The sequence below is a fragment of the Tamandua tetradactyla genome, chromosome 21 (genome assembly GCF_023851605.1).
Source record: "Tamandua tetradactyla isolate mTamTet1 chromosome 21, mTamTet1.pri, whole genome shotgun sequence".
Taxonomy (NCBI): domain Eukaryota; kingdom Metazoa; phylum Chordata; class Mammalia; order Pilosa; family Myrmecophagidae; genus Tamandua; species Tamandua tetradactyla.
In genome coordinates, this window is record NC_135347.1 from 39,971,275 (window position 1) to 39,993,104 (window position 21,830).

At 37.9% G+C, this 21,830-nt stretch overlaps 1 pseudogene; it reads left to right on the plus strand.

Moving 5' to 3' along the window:
* The first annotated feature begins 501 nt into the window (after positions 1-501).
* The window catches only part of LOC143665189 (RNA-binding protein EWS-like), a 44,208-nt pseudogene continuing 22,879 nt past the window's right edge, over positions 502-21,830 (plus strand).

A 21,830-nucleotide genomic window follows, 5' to 3' on the forward strand; every position in this document is an offset into this window, starting at 1 on the left:
AGGCTATTTCAGTCAAGGTTTGACCCATCTCATTCAGGATGGGACATAATCCTATTAGTAGAGTCCTTTATAAAGACAATGAATGCAGAGAGAAGGGGAAAAGCTTTGGAAGCCAGAAGCTGAAAGCAATGAAACCCAAAAAAGAAGGGAGAGACCATCAGATGCTGCTATGTGCCTTCCTATGTGTCAGAAGAGCCAAGGATCACTTGGAGATATTCTCCAAGAAGAAAGCATCTTCTTGTTGCTGCATTGATGTGGACATTTTCCCACCTCAACTGTGAGTGAATAAATTCCTATTTTTAACCCCACCCATTTCATGGTATTTTCTTTAAGCTGTCTAAGAAACTAAAGCAGATTTTCATTTCAGGAGAGTGGGGTGCTGCTATTGCAAATGCAAAAAATGTGGAGATTGCTTTGGGTTTGGGTAATGGGTAGAGATTGTAAGAATTGTGTAAAGCTTGACAGAGAAAGCCTAAATTGCTTTGAAGAGATTGTAGAAATATGGATGCTAAAGGTATTTCTGTTGAGGCCTTAGAGGAAAATGATGAATGTCTTGGAAACTGGAAGAAAGTTGATCCTTGTTGTAAAGTGGCAGAAAATTTGGCAAAACTGAGTTCTGATATCAGATGGAAGACAGACTTTGAAAGTGATGGGCTGGAATATTTAGTTGACGAGAGTTCCAAGCTAAATGTGAAAAGTAAAGTCTGGTTTTCCTTGCAGATCATAGTAAAATGTGAAAGTAAAGGGATAAGCTGAGAACTGAAATCCTGGGCACAAAGAAACCATTTACTGATAGTTTGGAAAAATCTGACCTTTTGGAAAGCAGGACCCCAGAGGAAAGTGTTACATGTGAGAGGTTAACTGAACAGAGATCCAATCAGCCAAGTCAGGATTGGATGTTTAGGTATGCAGCAAGGATCTGTGGAAAGTCCTGCTGTCTGAGGGATTGGACCCCTGTGTACTACATGCAAAACCAGCAGGCTTTTTATGAGATATGTATGCATGGAACTCTGCTAGTCTGGGGTAAAAGGGACAGATTGAATGAAAAATCATTTTGAGGGCAGAACCATAGAATCAGAGGTCTGGAGCAAAGACATCTCCTTGGGTGAACAGCATGTAGGTGGAATGGAGGAATATGCCATGGAGCTTGGAGAGGGCAGGGCTTTTACCCTGATGCTCAGAAAGAGTACCACTAACCCAATTTTCTCATATGCCTGGGGTATTGTGGAGAGTCTGTCCACCACCATGGTGCTTGGAGTCTTGATTTCAGCTACCATCTCAATATCTGAAGAGGAACCTTTACCTCAGTGTTCAGGCAGAGCACGGTTGCTGTGCAAGCACTTGAAAAGGATGCGGCTGCCATTTCATCAGGTTTAGGGGACAAAACATTGTTCCATAAATGACTCTTAGGCCTTCACATCTAATGGAATATTGTCTGCAGAGTTTTGGAATTTCTTGGGTCCCATTATCCATGTTTTCATTTCCAATTTCTTCCTGTGGGAATGGGAACATTTATCCTATGCTTGTCCCGCCTTTGTATATTGGAAGCAGATAACTTGTTCTCTGGATGTGCTCCAGAGAACACATCTGTTGTGTACCCCAGAAAAGCCATAATCTTTAATCCTCATTCAATGTTGTTGGATGGGATATTTTGTATTAAGTAGTTTCCATGGAGATGTGACCCACCCAATTGTGGACCTTTTGATTAGATGGTTTCTATGGAGATATATCTCTACACATTCAAGGTGGGGTTGCTTACTGCAGTCTTTTAAGAGGGACCCATTTGGAAATGGCTGACATAGAGACCTTTGGAGATGAAAAAAGAAAACACCCTCGGGAAAGCTGTTTGAAATGAGAAGCCAAAGATGTCAGCAGATGTGAGCTATAGCCCTTCCCAGTTGACAGAGGTATTCCAGACTCATTGGACTTTCTTAAACCAAGGTATCTTACCCTGAATGTCATACTTTGGACATTTTTATAGCCTTAGGACTGTAAACTTATAACTTAATAAATACCCCTTTTAAAAGCTGTTACATTTCTGGTTGTGCCAGTTTGAAGCTATTATTTACCCCAGAAAAGTCATGTCCTTTAATCCTCATTCAATACTGCTGGATGGGATTTTTTTTATTGTTTCCATGGAGATGTGACCCACCCAACTGTGGGTGGGAGCTTTTGATTAGATCATTTCCATGGAGATGTGTCTCCCCCCATTCAAGGTGGGGTTGCTTACTAGAGCCCTTTAAGAGGGAACCATTTTTGAAACAGCCACCAGAAGTGACAGAGCCCACAGAACCAAAAGAGCTCACACAGCCAGAGACCTTCGTAGACACATAAAGAAAACACCTCTGGGGAAGCTGTTGAAGAAGCCATGAGAGAAGGCTAACAGATGTTGCCATGTGCCTTTCCAGCTGACAGAGGTATTCTGGAATCATTGGTCTTTCTTAAATCAAGGTGTCTTTCCCTGGATGCCTTAGTTTGGACATTTGCATGGCCCTAGAACTGTATACCTGCAACTTAATAAATTTCCTTTTAAAAGCCATTCCCTTTCTGGCATAGTGCATTCTGACAGCTTTTGCAAACTAAAACACTGGTATATGGCATTCCAACAGCTTTAGCAAACTAATGCACTGGGTTTCAGAGGTCCACAGATGGAGAAGAATTGTGCCTCAGGTCAGACTATCCCTATAACTGACTTGGGTAAGACTTTGTACTAAGCATTGTTACTGAAATGACTTAAGCTTTGGGGATGTTGTGATCGAATGAATGCAATCTTATCTGGAAAGAACATGTCTTTTTGCAGTCCAAAAAGTGGAGTGCAGTGGTTTGAAGCTCTGTGTACTCCAGAAAAACTAGTTCTTAAATCTATTCCATCCTGTGGGTGTCAGCTCAATGTAAGTAGGATCTTTTGATGAATCTACCTCAGTCAAAGTTTAACCTGCCTCATTCAGGGTGGGACTTAATCTTATTACTGGAATGCTTTATCAACACAGTGAATAAAGAGAAAGAGAGAAAAAGCCATGGAAGCCAGAAGCTGTAGGCAAAAAAAAACCCAAAAGAGAAGGGAGAGACCCGTAGATGCTGCTCTGTGCCTTGCCATGAGGCACTGGAGCCAATGATCGTGAGCAGCTGGTCCCTGGGAAGAAAGCATCTCCTTGATGATGCCTTGATTTGAATATTGTTTGGCCTCAACTGTGAATGAATAAATGTCCATTTTTTTAACCTGATGCATTTCTTGGTATTTTCTTGTAGGAAACTAAAGCAATCCTTTTTCCAGACAATATCTTTCCACTACATTCTTCTACCATACAGCTTTGAAATTATATGCTGCTAAAAAAATGAGATTTTTTTTAACCAAATAAGGGAATCTCAATTCTAATGTTAACTTCTTTTTCAATTACCCCAAGTAACAAGGAAGAGTACTCCCATGTTTGGAGTCATAGAGGTGAAGTTACATACTAGAAAAACAACTATTTTTCTATGGAGGAGTTGACCTGACTGAAGGAAAATAAGTGCATATATTTTTGTTTTTCCTTCTTATTTGTACAACTTAGCAGAGTACAACAAGTTTGTAGGTATGAAACTTCTGTCCACTGTGTCTGATACCTGCTCCACTAAATCACCCATTATTTTCCTAGTTTCCATCCCTAGGCACACTTTTATATTTCCTGTTCTACCTACTATTCCAATAATGCCAATCCTAACTGTGCTGGTTTGAAACTGTGATGTACTAGAGAAAAGCTATTTTCTTTTAATTCTAAACCAATTTTGTGGAGGCAGTCCTATTGTAGTGTGGTATCTTTTTTTAAAATTTTTTATTAATTTTAAAAAAATTACAAGAATGAAACACATTCTTAATATATGCTCATTCCATTCTACATGGGTGGTATCTTTTAATTAGGTTGTTTCCATGGAGATGTGATCCTGCCCATTCAAGATGGTTCTTAATTAGTTTCCTGGAGTCCTGAAAGGAGCTCATAGACAGAGAAAGAGGTCAGAAATGATATAGAGAGCAGAAAGATAAAACCAGACCCAGATGTTTGGAGATACAGAAGGGAAGCCCACTAGCAGAAGCCAGAATAACCCATAGAAGCTGAGAGAGCCATTTTGAAACCATCCCAGGAGGGCCAGTAGACTTCACTATGTGCCTTTCCATGTGACAGAGAAACCAGATGCTACCTTTCCTCCAAGAAGTTATCCTCTTTTTGGTGCCCTAATTTGGATATTTTCACAGCCTTAGCAGTATAAGTTGCACCTTAATAAATCCCCTTTATAGAAGCTAATCCATTTCTGGTATATTGCATTCCAGCAGCTTTAGCAAACTGAAACACTAACCAATCCCCCTGCTGTTTGTCTCTGCCCTGCTATTGAATGCTTTGAATAGATTCCCAAAGAGCAAACATATCAGTTGCTGTAGTGGTGGTAGTGGTGTGTGTATATGTGGTTTGGATGGGGTGCAAATCATGTTACATAACTGCTTCTTTCCATTCCATGTTCTCCAGTAATGATGAGACATCAAAAGTTAATATCTGGGGATTAAAAAAAAACAAACCCACAAACTTGAATAATGAATTTCCATTTCCAGTAATGGAAAGCTAGTGGCTCAGACTAAACTTCCTATTGGGTATAAATAGAAAAGCTGAAAAAAAAAACTACTTGAAGAGATAGTTAAAAATTACAACAAGATCTGGAAGAAAATAGAGGTATACAACTTTACTGCCCTATACTTGAGGCTGCTTTTTCCCTAGAGGCATTTGAAAATTCCAGAAGTTCATCTCAAAGGCTCAGAAAATGCTTCATACTTCTGAAAGTCTATTGAGGCTGGTATCTAAATTGAAGTGCAGGCCACCATAAGTAGGCTTCTGATAAAACTCTTTACACATGGATTTGGGACTCCAAAGAGCTATAACCTAGACATAAGGATGAAGTGGAAGCAGACTGCCCATCTCAGGGACTGTAGCCCAACTCCAGATTAATTTAATCCCTGAAATTGTATTAAGTGTTTTTAGATTGCTAGAGCCCCCAAGTGCCTGACAGAAGTAAATGCAAATTTTTTCTGGAAAAAAATAATATTATCTTAAGTCTTAAATTATGTCTGCAAATAATTTTTAAATAACAGGATCTGACCCACAATAGAAAATAATCAGGACCCTGAGAAGACAAAACTTTATGATAAATAAATAAAATAAGTCTCAGAAGGACTTCAGAAATTAGACTCATTAAACACAGATTTTTAAATACAATGCTTACTATATTCCAAGAGATAAACAAAAAATTTTGAGAACATAACTAACTGTAAACAACTAAATAAGCCACAACAGATTTGAAAAAGGACCAAAGAGAAGAACTGGAAGTGAAAAATGCAGTGACTGAAATTAAGAACGCAATGAGTGGGTTTTAAAGCAGATTAAACAGGGCCTTCTGGAAAGATAGCAGAGTAAAATAGACTGGATTCCCCTGCTCCATAGGACATGATAAGGGGCGAGATAAAAATGACCAGGGCTGCAGTCCCAGAGGGTGAGTGATTGAAGAAAGTCTCCAGTATTTCATAAGGAGGAGGGAGATGGGGAGATCAGAAGGGGGACAGAAGCGGGGTCTGATTGGCTGTGAGCCCTGCTGGGGGTGGATGGTGGCATATGGGGAAGTACAGATCTGAGGGAACTGACCATCCCTCCATTGCAACTTGCCCCAGCTGCTGGCTGGGGAAGTGTCCTCTAGTGCTGCCATAGCCAGCAGTGCCCACGGGGAACCTGGAAGAGTGCCTAGCCATCCATCATGAAAAGTCATGCCCCCAGATTGCTTGGCTGGCTGCACATAGCCCTCCCATAGGGCACGGTGAATGCCAGATGTTCTAGATTGCTAGCTGCCGGAAAGCAACACACCAGAGATGGATTGGCTTTTAATAAAAGGGGATTTATTTTGTTAGTTCTTCAGAGGAAAGGCAGCTAATGTTCATCTGAGGTTCTTTCTTATGTGGGAAGGCTCAGGGTAATCTCTGCTGGCCTTCTCTCCAGGCCTCTGGGTTCCAACAACTTTCCTCAGAGTGACTCCTTTCTGCATCTCCAAAGGCCTGGGCTGAGCTGCAAGTGCTGAGATGAGGTATGCTGAGCTGCTTGGGCTGTACTATGTTGAGCTCTCTCATTTAAGCACCAGCCAATTAAGTCAAATGTCACTCATTGCAGCAGACACGCCTCCTAGCCGACTGCAGATGTAATTAGCAACAGATGAGGTTCATGTACCATTGGCTCATGTCTGCAGCAACAGAACTAGGTGCCTTCACCTGGCCAAGTTGACAACTGAATCTAACTACCACAGCAGATTTGCCAGGCACTAGGTGCCGCAGGTCAGCTGCTTACCTGGGGACTGCAATTGGTTCCCCTGTCCCGCCACTGCGTGCCAGGAGCTACCCCCCACATTGCATGCCATCTTCTCAGCAGGTCACTGCAATTGGAGAGGGGTTGCCCTGAGAGGAGGAGGTTCCTCAGGAGTACCACTTTCTGGGAAAAAGCAGTAAATGCAGTCTGCCAAACTCCTTAACCGCTTAGGTTTTAAATATATATATATATTCTTTTTTCTTTTTATGTTTTAAAATTATCATTATTTGTATATTTTTTATATTATTATTTTTTACTTTCTTCTTTTTATTTGTTTATTTTTATTTTCACTCCCTTCTCTGGGCACCGGTCTGAGTTCATCCCCAATATATCTTAGGTATCTCCTTCTGACTTTGGGGCCTGCCACTGTTGAGGTGTGTTTTATTTTATTTTCTTATTTATTTACTTTTTGGTGCAGGCAGGTAATTGAGCCTGGATGTCCTGTGTGGTGGACAGGTGTTCTGTCACTGGAATACCTATTCATTCCCTCCCTCCACCTTTTAATAGAGTCTCAAGTAGAATTGTACCCCCTACATGAGATCCACGCTTTGGTATGGTGGGGAATTACTGACAAACCAAATGCAAAAGGGAACTTTCAATGCAAAACCAGATAAATATAAAACTTTAGACAAGTGAAGCAAACCAATTTGCAAAGTAACCTTATTAAGATAACCAAATACTCTGAACACAACAGAAAATCACAAAGCATATGAAGATACAAGTGGAAATGGCCCTGCCAAATGACCAAATCAAAACACTGGAGGGGACACAGAATACAGACCAATATTTATATTTATAGAAAAATAAAAGACATCAGGAAGACACTAGAAGAGCATGAAGAAGAATTAAAAAGATTAAACAGAAAAATGGCAGATCTATAATAGAGATGAAAGATACAGTAGACCAAATTAGAAATATACTAGAGACATACAGTAGTAGATTTGAAGAAGCAGAAGGAAGAATAAGTGAGTTAGAAGACAGAACAATTGAACTAGAGCACATAAAAGAACAAATGGCAAAAAAGATGGAAAAAATGGAACTGGATCTTAGGGAAATGATGGACAACAAAAGGCAAGCAAATGTAAGATTCATTGGTGTACTGGTTTGAAAAGAAATATGCCCCCTAGAAAAGTCATGTTTTAATCAAAATATCATTTCATAAAGGTAAAATAATCTCTATTCAATACTGTATGTTTGAAATTGTAATCAGATCATCTCCCTGGATGATGTGATTTAGTCAAGAGTGGTTGTTAAACTGGATTAAGGGATGACATGTGTCCACCCATTTGGGTGGGTCTTGATTGGTTAATTGGAGTCCTGTAGAAGAGGAAATATTTTGGAGAATGGGAGATTCAGAGAGAGCAGCACCACGAAGCAGAGTCCACCAGCCAGTGACCTTTGGAGATAAAGAAGGAAAACACCTCCCGGGGAGCTTCATGAAACAGGAAGCCTGGAGACAAAGCTAGCAGATGACGCTGTGTTTGTCATGTGCCCTTCCAGCCAAGAGAGAAGCCCTGACTGTGTTCACCATGTGCCTTCTCACTTGAGAGAGAAACCCTGAACTTCATCGGCCTTGAACCAAGGTATCTTTCCCTGGATGGATGTCTTAGATTGGACATTTCTATAGACTTGTTTTAATTGGGACATTTTCTCAGCCTTAGAACTATAAACTAGCAACTCATTAAGTTCCCCCTTTTAGAGTCCATTCCGTTTCTAGTATATTGCGTTCTGGCAGCTAGCAAACTAGAACAATTGGTGTCTCTTCTGTTGAAGAGAAGCAGAAAGTCCTGAAAGCAGCATGAGAAAAGTGGTCTGCTATATCCAAGGGAAAACACATAAGGTGAGTTCAGACTACACAGCAGGCACCATGGAGGCAAGAAGGTAGTGGTATGATATATCTAAGTTCCTGAAAGAGAAAGGCTTCTAGTCAAGAATTCTTTATCCAGCCAAGCTGTCCTTCGAAATTGAAGAACAGATTAAAAACTTCAAAAACAAAGACTGAGAGAACAAGTCAGCCACAGACCTGCCCTACAAGATGTATTAAAGGAAATCCTGTCTGCTGAAAAAAAAACCATAAGAGGGAGGTCTGGAGGAGGCACAGAATTGAAGAGTACTAGTAAGAGTAATTTAAAGAATAAAAGAGAGGGAAGAGAATAAAAGATCTGACAAATAAAAACTAAAGGATAAGATGGTAGATTCAAGTACTGATTTTACAGTAATAACTTTGCATGTTGATTACTAAACTCACCAATTAAAAGATACAGATTGGCAAAATGGCAAAATAAAACCCATCTATATGCTGTTTATAAGAGACTCATCTTAGACCTAAGAACACAAACAGATTAAAAGTGAAAAGATGGAAAAAGATCTATGCAACTGTAACCAAAGAAAAGCAGAAGTAACTATGCTAATATCAGAAAAATAGACTTTCAATGTAAAGACATCATAAGAGACAAAGAAGGACCCCACATATTAATAAAAGGGTCAATTTACCAAAAGGAAATAACAGTCATAAATGTTTATGTTCCCAATTAAGGAACCCCGAAGTACATGAGGCAAACACTGGCAAAACTGAGAGGAGATATAGAGGTTTCAACAGTAATAGTGGGAGACTTCAATACATCACTCTCCTCTATAGATAGAACAACTAGACAGAGGATCAACAAATAGAGAATCAGATTGGCTTCATTTGAATCTCTAATTAAGACCTAATTTCTTTTCAATTACTTTAACCGTTATTGTATATAGCTATGCTATCTTTCAGGGCTGAGTACTCCATTTCTGGGTCTTTGGTGTCACAGAGTTTCCAAAAGTTCCAGGGAAGTACCTGTTGATACACTTATAGCTCAGTGTCTCAGAATCTACAGATATACTTACAACTTCAGAATAGGTGTGGCTGCTATAAAGGCTTACAGTCTAAACTATTTTCTTTTAAGGTTTATTCAGTGCCTCTTGACACCCTTCCTTTTTTGGACCTACACTAGATTGCATCATATAAATGTATGACAGTTCGCCATTCTGCTTCTCCATCTATTGGGCATCATTGACAACATCCAAAATAAGCAAACCACATCTTACAGTCTCCTCACTTGGTACAATCAGCAGCACTCTCAATTTTAGACAGTTTTCATTGGTCCTTAGAGGCAAAGAAGTGACAAACATGGCCTCACCAAATATCAAATCAAAATTACCCCTTATCAATTCACCCCCCATCCCCAGTTGTGCCAATCTGGCTTGGATTAAAGTAAGTCAGAATGCGGAGTAAAAGATTATAGGGTATATACTCTAGACTTTCACTTACTGTATGAGATCAAAGGCAGAGAGGTTTATTATGTCTAAAACTGAAATTTTCTATAACACACAATCTAAACCAAGGCCTGGATAGCTCATTTAAACAACCCAAACTTCTGTACAGATGGGTATGAAGTCTTGTAATTCTGTATAGCTTAATGTAATGCCAGAATACATCTCAGACTATGGTGGGCTGATAATTAAAAAAAAATAAAGTATCGGTAGAGTCCCTTGAGGGTCCAAAGGAAAACAAAAAGGAACTATTAAACATTCCCATCTGGGAAACCCCACATACCCTCTCAACAACTGGGGACTCCTAATAAGCCAAACCCTTGATTTTAAAGCGTGCCCTTATGAAACTTATTATTTTTTTTTTGTATGCTGTATGGCAGGATAACACTTCATTATTTTTCCATGTGAGTATCCTGTTATTGCAGCACCGTTTTTCTGAATTTTTGTTTGTTTGTTTTGCTTGTTTTGGGGGATGTGCATAGTCTGGGACTTGAACCCAGGTCTCTTTCATGGCAGGTAAGAATTGTACCGCTCCAATTACCCAATATCTTACCCTATTTCTAGGGTAATTGGAGCTGAAGGGATACAGACTGTGCAACAGAACTGAATACAAAAACTCAGAAATGGACAGCACAATACTACCTAACTGTAATACAAGTATGTTAAAACACTGAATGAAGCTGCATGTGAGAATGATAGAGGGAGGAGGGCTGGGGACATAAATGAAATCAGAAAAAAGATAGATGTTAAAGATTGAGATGGTATAATCTAGGAATGTCTAGAGTATATAATAATAGCGACTAAATGTACAAATTTTAAAAATGTTTCTGCATGAGGAAGAACAAAGGAATGACATTATTGCAGGGTGCTTAAAATAGATGGTAATTAATATTTTAAAATGTCACCTTATGTGTGAGACTAAAGTAAAAACTGTTTATTTGTTACAAAATTTATATTTTGACTAGTGCATTTCCTAATATAACTTATGTAGACAGTTTGATTGAACACCATAAGTACTTGGAATCTCAGGTAGCACATGAGATTTTGTTGGTTTGTCCAGAGTGATGCCCCGATGAATCCCAGAGTGATTCGATCAGTGAGTGGAAAAGTATTTGCAAAGCCCCAAATGGTGAGAACGGGGAGAAATTCAACTTTCCCAAGTTGAATTCTTGATATTCTCACAAGCAGTGTGGACAGCCAAAGCTATAGGCAGAGCCCCCAGTCTTGGGGTTTGTTCATATGAAACTTAACCCCACAAAGGATAGGTCAAGTCTACTTAAAATTTAGGCCTAAGAGTCACCCCCAAGAGAGCCTCTTTTGTTGCTCAGATGTGGCCTCTCTCTCCAAAAAAAAAAAGGAATTGTACTGCTGAACTACTCTTACACCAAGATTATCAGGTAATTACTTCCCCCTGTCTTTTAGTGTGGACACTGCTTGTTAACATGAAAAAGTCAGAATGGGCACTGCCTAGAGATCCCTATAGATTGGGAAAAGGATCGAAGGAGAAGGAGGAGTTATAACAGAGAAAATAGGATTTAACAAATGAGTATGATTGCTGAATCATTATATTGATATTTCTTTTAGCCTCCAGTATTTTGGAGCAGCTAGAAAGAAAAATCTGAAATAGTGGAATGGTAACCCATAAAAATTCTGAAATGTGTTCTGTAGCTACTTGTTGAAATTTGTGGTTTTTTCTTTGGAAGTTATGGTTTTTTCTTTATTTTCTTTGTATATTTTTTATATTTCACAACAAAAAAATATTTTTAAAAAGATTAAACACAATAAAAGAGATTATCTATGATCTTTATTACAGAATGGGAAAAATATGCAGCTAAATCATAAACCAGAAAAATGCCAGACAAAAGGAAGGGAGAAATTTAGAGATCATAGTGGGACTTTAAAAGCAGAGGAGAGTGAAAATGAAGCAGCTGCACTATTTGAAGAAATAGTGGCTGAGAATTTCCCAAAGTTGTCACAGAATGATAAGTCTAGATTCAATAACAAAAATGTCATATTCATGAATTGGAAAACTCAGTACTGCAAAGAGGTCAGTTTTCTCAAACTGATCTATAGATTTCATGAAATGTTAATCAAAACCCCAAAACTGTTTGTGTGTGTGTATATATATGTGTGTGTGTAACTTGAAAACTGAGTCTATAATTAATGGAAATGCAAAAGGTAGAGAGCAAATAAGACACTACTTGAAAAATAAGGCAGTGCCCACCTTCCATGCAAGAGACCCGGGTTCGATTCCCAGACCATGTACCCCCCCAAAAAACAAAGAAAGTAAGGCAGAACTTCTACCACATGCCATAAAGAGAAAACACAGAGTAAGAAGGACGAACCTTCAAAACATCAACATTATGGAGTAGGTAAAATAAGAAAATCATTCAATGGAAAATTTTGGAGGAACAATCTCTGATATATATGCTATGTTCAATTAAGTACTTATAAAATGATTTAAATTTGGAGTTAAAAAAATCTGTTTTGGCTCTAGACTTGTTATATGTCACAAAAATTTCTTTCTTTCCACATGTGTGAAAACAGGTAATAATTCTAGAATCAGTAGAGAAAACATCTTTAAAACCAAAACCATTATCATTATTATTAAACTCAGTTTCCTTTGGGATAAAGGCAATAAGAATTTTAAGTAGTGACCCTGACAGAAAATTTGGGCCATTTAATGAGAAAAGTTTTCAAAATGATTGTTTGGATGACAGGCAAATTAAAATTAAATGAAAAATTTTTCCTCCATTTTCACCAAATTCTTTAAGAGACATGTAGATGGAAATAGAACAAATTTAAACTTACCTAATGCATAATGGGAAACCAAAAATTTTGTGTTTTGGTCTACTTCCAATTCATAGTTGAAGTAACTAATGGTTGAACTGAGAGTATCGCCCATGTATCTTTAATAACTATAATGTTGATGAACAAATATTTTCTGAATAGCTTCTTCAATACCAGCTCAGCATATGCACCATTTTGCATGGATGTATTGTTTACGCTTGTATGTTTCTATCAGTGACTTCTTGTTCAAAGGCCACTATAAACTATTTTCTTCCAAGCATGTACAGGGAATGCAGCTGGAAGATCATGATTAACACAGCTGTACAATGACAAAAATGACAAAAATAGTTTCTACTTGTGATTTCTTGCATTATTTGTATGCATAACATGAAACTTACTGCATTGCGTAATATTTTGGTGGTTTAAACAATTTCTAAATTTAGTTTTCCAGGCTTGTTAAAACACTCAATATTGGAGATTTTGCATAAAATCCCAAAATAGCTCATTTTAAGTTATTTTCAAGCAAAACACATTTTTTTCCTCCTTCAACAATAAAAATAGCCCAAAGGTCATTATGATTAAATATTGCTATGTTTATAATATTTTTATGTTAATCATGTGCTGACCAGCTGATAGCAAAACTGGCTAGTATTTTTGTATAGAGATGCCAAGAACAAAATTTCATAAGATCTTTACCTCTTAATAAAAAATAGCAGTGAATTACTGATTTAGAGTGAATTTGGTGGTACAAGTATCAGGAATTTGTAATTCAAATAAATGTTTAGTTCTATATTGAGAAATAAATCTTTAGTTCTTTCTTTTATGGTTTAAAATTATCATTAATAACCATTATTTTGAATGAAAAAGAAGACTGGACCTTATTAGTTGTTTTGTTTATAAACTAGTTTCCAAATGCAAATTTCTTGTTAATCTTCTCAAGTACAACCCCAAAAGCTGCCTTAAAAAGCAATCAAATGATTTTCATAGCTCAAATTTTCTGTGCCTTCCAGTGGGATGCAAAGGAATATGTTCTGTCTGGGTGTGCTGGAGCTGGTGCAAAGCACTCGTGAGAACCAATTGTAAACATCTTTTTCCAACTCCATGCTTAGATAATTTGAAACCAGCCATGACAGGAATAGTTGCACCACAGAAATCAGCAAACACTACAAATCAGCCCTCCCCCCACTCCTTGCCCTCCACCTCCCCTCCACCCCACTCCAACCCCTCCCCACCTGCAGTTATTTACCAAGACACCAGGACATTTGGGGAAGAAAAAAGGAAACATGGATGTGATTGTAACTATAGAAAGGCTGTGGAATTGGAACAAGGAGTTTAAAGTGACTTGTCAGGTTTAGAATGGGGAAACATTATTCAAAATGTCATGTATTTGAAGAATTTTTACTCTCTTATAAGATGAGATTGCTAGGAAATGAGTATCTAAGTTCCTTGGTTCTAGTCTGTTCCACGCTACCCTTATTTGAAACAAGAGCAGTCTTCTGTAGAACCTCAGCGAATTGGAGTGTGAAGAGCCAAAATACCCTCAGAGCTCTTGGTGCAGACCGGTCAGGATTATTATTAGGATACCTCACCTTTAATACGTAATTTGATGTGTTATATACAAAATATAGAACCATATATTCCACATATAATATAATTCTGTAGGGCATCCTTTCATATATATATATATATATATGAATGCCCTATATATATTTATTTATATAAATATTAATAAATAGACATACATTCAAACATGTGAAATCACCATGTTAGTCAGAACATAGATGGTCCTATTCTGGTTATTATCAATTTATTGTTAAAAAATAATCCCTATCCTCTTTCTTGGCTAACTTTTTCTTCATTGCACTTAACACCATTTGACACACTCTATTTTTTCAGACTCTTTATAGTGTTTATTTCCATCCACTGGAATGTACCATTGTTTGCAGATGGGGCTTTTTCTGTTCTCTTCTTTATTCCCAATGCTATGTCCTTATCATGGATGGGCACATGTCAGGTAATCAATGAATATCTGTGAGTTAATGGATTATATATGAGCATTGGCTGAGAAGTTCCAATGATTGAGAATTTTCAGGATTCAATTCTGCTTGAATTTTCACAGTAAACATTCAAAACTCAGAAAGAGAGAGTTAAGACATACTTGACAGAAAAAAAAATCATTTGTCTCTAACTCACTAAGCATGGAAGTTGGTTAATACATTGAAAGAATGCTTCAGATTCCATGTCCCAGCTTAGCATTAAGAATTAAGAAAACATCTTACTTGCATTTTGAGCTAATAAGAAATGGTAACTTTCCACAGAATCAGGTGAATCCATGATTCAAAGATCTGATTTCAAGGACCAAATTCAGTTATCCCTAAAAGTCCCAGATATAGAACACTTTTCAACAATGAAATGAAAGAGAATGGTTTCCGGAATTCCCTCTCTTGGAGATGTCCATTCTTACTGAGACTTTCTTTAAAAATATGAAAAGGTAGCCTTAGGAAAATTTACATTCCAGCATAGAAATGCTTTTCTTTTCAATAATATCCTGTATTTAGTTATCCTTACAGTTCCTTACAATTTTGATCCACTGTGGAAACAGGTTAAAGGGAAACTGGTAATTAATTAGTACATAAGAGTAAGATAGTGGGAAGTTTATCAACCAGGACAAAGTCATATTATCCAGATTTATGATATATCATATTAAAATCCATGAGAAAATGCTCTATTTTTTTTCACTTGGCTCTGATTATGCAAATTTGATTAACTTAATCATAAATTAAGCTATACTTCTATCTATTCTACTTATATGGTATTTTTAAAAGCAATTTATCTCATTGTATTTGTGTATGTATGTGTATAGGGTTGAAATTACTCCATTATCAATAAAAGTCTCCATCTGACCATGAGCTTCTTGGAGGGCAATGACTGTCATCCGTGACATATAGCATGGATCTAAGACCATAAATATGTCTTGGTAAATATTTGTGGAGTAAATATTTCATAACTGATTTTAAATTTGTGTCCCTGAAACTAGCCCTATAACTCTGAATGCAGAGGTAGACTGGATAGTTTGGACCCTAAATGCCATTTTCTTTGTTGTTGTTGTTATTTTGGTCTGCCTACCTCTAGATAAATTATTTTATTTTCAGCTCATATAGCTATTCATGTCTTCTAATATCTCACAAACACTATATGTTTTTGAAAACTGTTTGGTCCAGACTGCTTGATCCATATTTGATAATACTACTTCAACCCTCCCAGGTTCTTCTCTTTCTGCTTCTCCTTTCTCTGGGCTAATTATTTGCTAGACCTAAATTCCTCAGCTCCTGTTTCCAACCTCCTTTTTCCATTTTGCAGTGAGCACTACCTCAGAGTTCCTACACAATGCAGTTAGAAATGTAAAAATTTACTTATATATTTCTACCTGTTACTCTATTCATAGGCACACTGATTTCATGTAAGTTTCTCACAGGTAATTATTTATTGACTTTCATGTAAGTTTCTCACAGGTAATTATTTATTGACTTACTAGTATGTCTTACATATGGAGATTTTCTCCAACTAAGTTCAGCTTTTTCACCCATTTATCCCTTCAGGAAGTTTATTTCCAATGTGTTCTTTATTTCTATTCTTCATAGAGCTCCCTTTATTTTTTGTTTGCTCTATGAGAGGAATGTAGAATCAGGAGCCAACAAAGGAAATAGAAATGTACAAAATAGGGTTTCTAATACAAGTATCCATGTGACCTTTAAGAAGACTCCAAGCCCAATTGGCTGAAAAGTTTTCTGTGAGCAAAGCATTTCCCCAAGGTCACGAGAGTTCAAAGAACACAGCAAACTTTGAGGAGCATGCCAATGAATTTTGCAAAAGTTGTTTTTGTGTGTGTGTGAAGACACAGGGTTTGGCTGGTCATACTGGTCTCCAGATGGTCACAGGATACAGCCAGTAATGACCATGGAACATCCTGAAACAGATTATTAGTTTAATCAGGCAACATAGTCTCATTTGTTTGCTTGTAAGGGAGAATTTGTCAAATATTTTGACTCTGTTCTCCATCTTCCCTACTACCACCCCAAGCTAAGTGACCATTGGTTTTCAGCCAGATTATTGTAATGGCTTCCAAACTAGACTCTTTAACAATCTTGGTTCTTTCTGAAATCTATTCACACTGAAGCCAGAGATAATTTTAAAACCTAATTTGAATTTTTGTCACTTCCAGCCTTAGAAATTTCCTTGGCTTACTATTATAGTTAGGATAGGACATAAAAATCTTTACCATGTCCTCCAAAGCCTTGTTTGATTGGGCCCCTACCTCCTTCATCAGTCAACTCTTATGTTGCTCTCCCTTTGACCCATTGCTCCAGCCACACTAAACTTCCATGGTCCACCAAAGCACTGAACGCCTTCTTATCTTAGGGTCCTTGCTATGTGCTCTTCCCTCTCCCTGGAATATTCTCTTCCTTCAAAATTCAGAGCTATAGCTATTATTCTAGACATTTCTTTAGGGTGTTAGGAGGCAGCAGACATTAGTTACCTGGGTCAGGCTATTGAGGTCACATGAGAGAGGCAATTCTCAGACCTGAAGATGAGTAAGCTTTCATAGCAGACACATGAGACAAAAGTGTAATCCCAGCAGAAAGAATAGAATAAACAAAAATATGGAAGGCAAAAACCATTTGGTATAAAAATAATGATGTCATTTGTTAACATAAAGAAAGGCAGCTGAGGAGCAAATTTTGAGAGAAAGATGAACTCTGCTGAGGACAAATTGAGCTTGAATTCCTTGGGATCACACGATGAAGATAGAGACTCGGCAACTAGGTATATAGGAAAGGATATGGGCTAGAAATGTAAAAGGCAGAGAAAGATATATAGATCCAGGAGTTAGCAGAAGAAATTTCCAAGGAGAACACTGCATAGTCATCATAAAAGAAACACCAGTATTTACATAGCAGGCACCAATAAAGAAGATAAAGAGAGAAGTTGGATGTCTCTGGAAACAACAGAGGCAAGTGTTCCAAGAAGGAAATAGTCCACAGTCTAAAGGCAACAGATTATTTAATTAATTAAGTGAGAACTAAGAGGACCTCAAAGGGTTTGGCAATAGGAAAGTCCAATGAGTTTTTACAAGAAAATGTGAGAAACTGAGATATAAGGAAGTGCAGCGAGAAATTAAAGATAGGTCTTTTGTGGAGCTTGGCTGTGAAAAAACAAAGAAGGATAGAAGAATATGGAATCAGCTTTGAGGTGAATGCCAAACTAATGAAATGTTTTATCTACATTTTTGATAGTAGACAAAACCAAATCAGTTTTATAGGAAGAAGGAGGGAGGGGTTGAAAATTACAGTATTTGAAGAAATAACTTATGAAAAAAAGATATCGCAAGAGAGAGTAGGGGTTCAGCATTTGAGCCAAGAAGGGTTAACACTTAGGAGAAGAGGGAACTCTGAGAAGAAAAGGGAAGAAAAGAGGAAAGAGTCATGGGTTGGGTCCACATATCTTCCTGCAATTTTCTTCTGTGAAGTAAGGGATGTGGTTGACTGCTAAGAGGTTAGAGGACGTAAAAGGTAGCTAATTGCTTTGTTGCTGTATTTGACCATGCAAAATCATCCGAAGGATTGCATGTTTTATACATCAAGGGTTCAGGGTTATGAGGACTTGCTCCACACATGAAATAACACAGGCAAGGCTGTGACATCTCTGCAATGTGTACATATTCCTGACCTGGCCCAAGAATAGTGATGCAAGACAAGAGGAGGGGGTGAGAAGGACAAGGGCGGGAAAGCAGCTAAGACAGCGTGTGTGATAGTTTGTAAATGGGAACCTCCAACAGACACAGCAACTCATTCTTCTTTGGCTTTGGCCTCAACACAGCCTCCTTCTTGCCTTGAGAGTGCATTTTAGAATCAGCCACAGTTCTAAGCACTTTCTGATAATGCTTGACTTTACCTCCCATTTGAGCTTTTAAACATTTTCAAATAACCACTTAAGTTTGAGGGGTGTGAGAAGTTTTGGGGGATGAGTAGCATAGGGAATTTTATAATGAACAGCCATGCCATCTCTATAGAATAGCACCTCAAATATTTTCCTTTTTCTCTGATATTATTTAGCATATATTTGACATGTACATTTGATTTAAATTAATAGATTTTATCTGTGGGTAATTCTTTACTCCATATGTATGTGAACAGCTCATTCTCTCCTTCTATTTGCAGAGGTGCTAAAACTTTATTCAAATGTAACATAGTTTAAAATTTCAGTTTTTTTAAATGTTGCCTTTCCCCCCCTTCTCTCTAACTTTTTACCTTTGCTTGGTGTTTCCCCGCTGAGTTAACAGTATTGTGGGTGCCAGGTAACTGCTGGATAAATACTTGAGGATAACTACTATATAAATACCTGCTGATTGACTGGCCTGAATCCCAAAACAAGATCTTCAGTCACAGGATCAAATCAAGGAGAACACATTGCCATCTTAAACCTGTCTTCCCGGTAACTTCAAGCCACCGTCCTGGACTGGGTACTGTTTGAAGAGCAGACAGCTTTGCAGCATTGCTCCCGGGGAGTGGGGTAGGTTGTGCTATTGTTAACAGCATAGGAGGAAGAACTTACTAAAGTACAGAAATCTCTAGCTGGGGATTTCTTTGCCTCCAGCTGTAGTCTATAATTAGACTGTCAACCTTTAGAATCACAGGTACATATTTTTTTTATCATATAAAACATATACTTTTTTTAACTTCAGTTTCATTATTGGTAACAAAAATTCTTTTAAGACAAAGCCAATGGATTAAAGTGACAACCATAGGAAGAGAGATTGGTTAAGGTAATTATAGTTGAACACTTTTTTTTCTTAGTCCCTTGAAAAGAATATCGTGGGTGTTTCTCCCCATAAGTAGTAAGCTGAGGACTTTTCCTTCGTACATATTTCTGGCAAAGCCACGCTACCTATTGCTCTGCGGTATTGTATTTTTTTACACACTATTTGAATTAGAATATTATGATTTTCCTTCGAAAGTTTTTATTATTCATTTTTAATATGAGTTTAAAAAATATTTGCTTATCATTTCAAGTGAAATGTTTTTTTGGACCATATGTGACTTTTTCAAAACCAATGTCTGGAGGAACAGACTTTTTCTATAGGAATTCTCAGTCAGTCATTCGATAATTTACTCAATAAAGAGCTGATGAGGACCTAATAAGCACTAGGATACAAACAGTACACAAGACAGACGAAGACCTTGCCCTCGTGGAGTTTATCTTCCACTGGGAAAACATTAAGATGAACAAGTGAAATGACAAATCTATAACACAATCCCGGGTGGGGTTAGCACTGTGAAGGAGAATAAAACGTGGTTAAAGAATTGCGTGAGGGGGCAGCAGTGGGGTAGGGTAGACAGGATGATCAGAGAAGAGCCTTGCAAAGAGAGGACTTTATGCAGAAATCAGAACGAAGTGAGAGAGAGAGTGACATGGAGAAGCAGATCCAGGCAGAGGGGAAAGCCAGTGCACAGCCCGGGCTGGGAAGGGGCTGAGGATGGTGTGTTTAAGGAACATCACGAGGGCCAGTGTGCCTGGTGCAGAGTGGCCGAGCAGGGAGTGTGGTCACAGGCAAGGGAGGGTCTTGTTAGGCCTTTTGGGCAACAGTGGGAGTTCCGGATTTCATTCCACATGTGAAGGAAATCCTTGGAAAATCTTCAGTGGAAAATGTTCTGATCTAATTTCAGTTTTGAAAAGGTCACTTTTTTTAGACAATAACAGGGGAAGAGTTCAGACAGGGAAACTAGTTATAGGTCTAAAGCATCGATTCAAGTGAGTGATGACAGAGGCTTGCAACAGGATGACAATGGTGGAAACTGGGACAATATGTAGTTGGGCCATATTTTGAAAGGAGAGTTGCAAGGATTTGCTGGAAGTGGGTGGATGAAGGAATGAGAGGAAGTGAGGAGGACCAGACCTAGGTCTTGGGTCTGAGCAATAGGGTACATAGTGGCATCATAAACTAAGATAGGGAGAACTGGGAGAAGAAAGGAGTCTGGTGGGACAATTGAGTTGTTATTGTGGACACGTTAAGCTTGAGATGCCTATTAGACATTCATAGTAATTTGGAATAGGTAGTTAGATGAAATTCAATTTGTGAAATTTTGACTCACAACCAACTTTCTTAAAAGCATCTATTTCAGGGAGGCTACTTATTACTTAGTTATAAGCAATTGAGATGAACTCTAGTTGAATTTGGTAGAACAATAACATATTGGGTTTCTCACAGGATCATTGGGAGAGATGAAAAAACCACACTTTGACTTAAGTAATTAAGGAAATCTCCCCCCAAACATCCCAAACCAGAACTGGCTCTGAGAAGGAAGCCGCTAAATATACTTTTGAATGATTTTGTCCCTGGTTGGGCTTTAACTACTAACATTTTGGTTTTCATACTGTCTGGAGATCATCCAGCCTCCAAGTGGTAGATTGATTATATTGGACTCCTTTAATCATGGAGGGTACAATTATTTGTTCTCAATGGGATAGGTAATTAGACAATTATTCTGTATTTGGATTTTCTTTCCCTGTCCACTGTGCTTTTGCCAGCATCACCATTTATAAACTTACTAAATGTTGTATTCTTCATCATAAAGGACATATAACATAGCTTCTCATCAAGAAACTTATTTTTATGGTGAAAGAAGTACGAAAATGGACTAGGGTTCATGGAAGTACTGTTCTTACTATGTAACTCATCATCCAAAAACAATTGGTCTTATAGAAATTTGGAATGGCATACCACATATTCAGTTCTGCTGCCATCCAGAATATAACACTCAATGAAGTTGGGACGCTGTGAAGTTGGAATGCTTTCTCTAAGATGTGGTATATACTCTGAGTTTGTGACTAGTTTATGGTATTGATATTTCCATAGCCAGAATACATGAGACTAATGGTCAAGAGGTAGAACTGGGAGGGGCACCTCCTGCTCATTCACCTCTTGGCTCCCTCCCAATATTTTTGCATCACACTCTAGTCCTTTTTAGATTCTACTTGTTTAGACATCTTAGTAGTCATGGGAGAACCAACAAAGTTCTCCAAATTCCAAGAAGACTCAAGAAAAGTCTGGTTTAATTGAATTGGAAGCTGAAATTGCCATGTGTCTACTTCAAGTTCTGAAACCACGGGATGAATAGCTAAAAAAAAAAAAAAAAAAAGGTATTATGGTATGCTTCCTGGAATGATTGATCCTAGCTATAATGGGAAACAGCATTGTTGCTGTGGGTTTAAGAAGGGTATTAATGGAAACCCAATGACCCTCTAGGGAGCCTTGTAGTACTAACATGTCCAGTGGTAAAAGTTAAAGGAAATCCATAGCAAACGAGT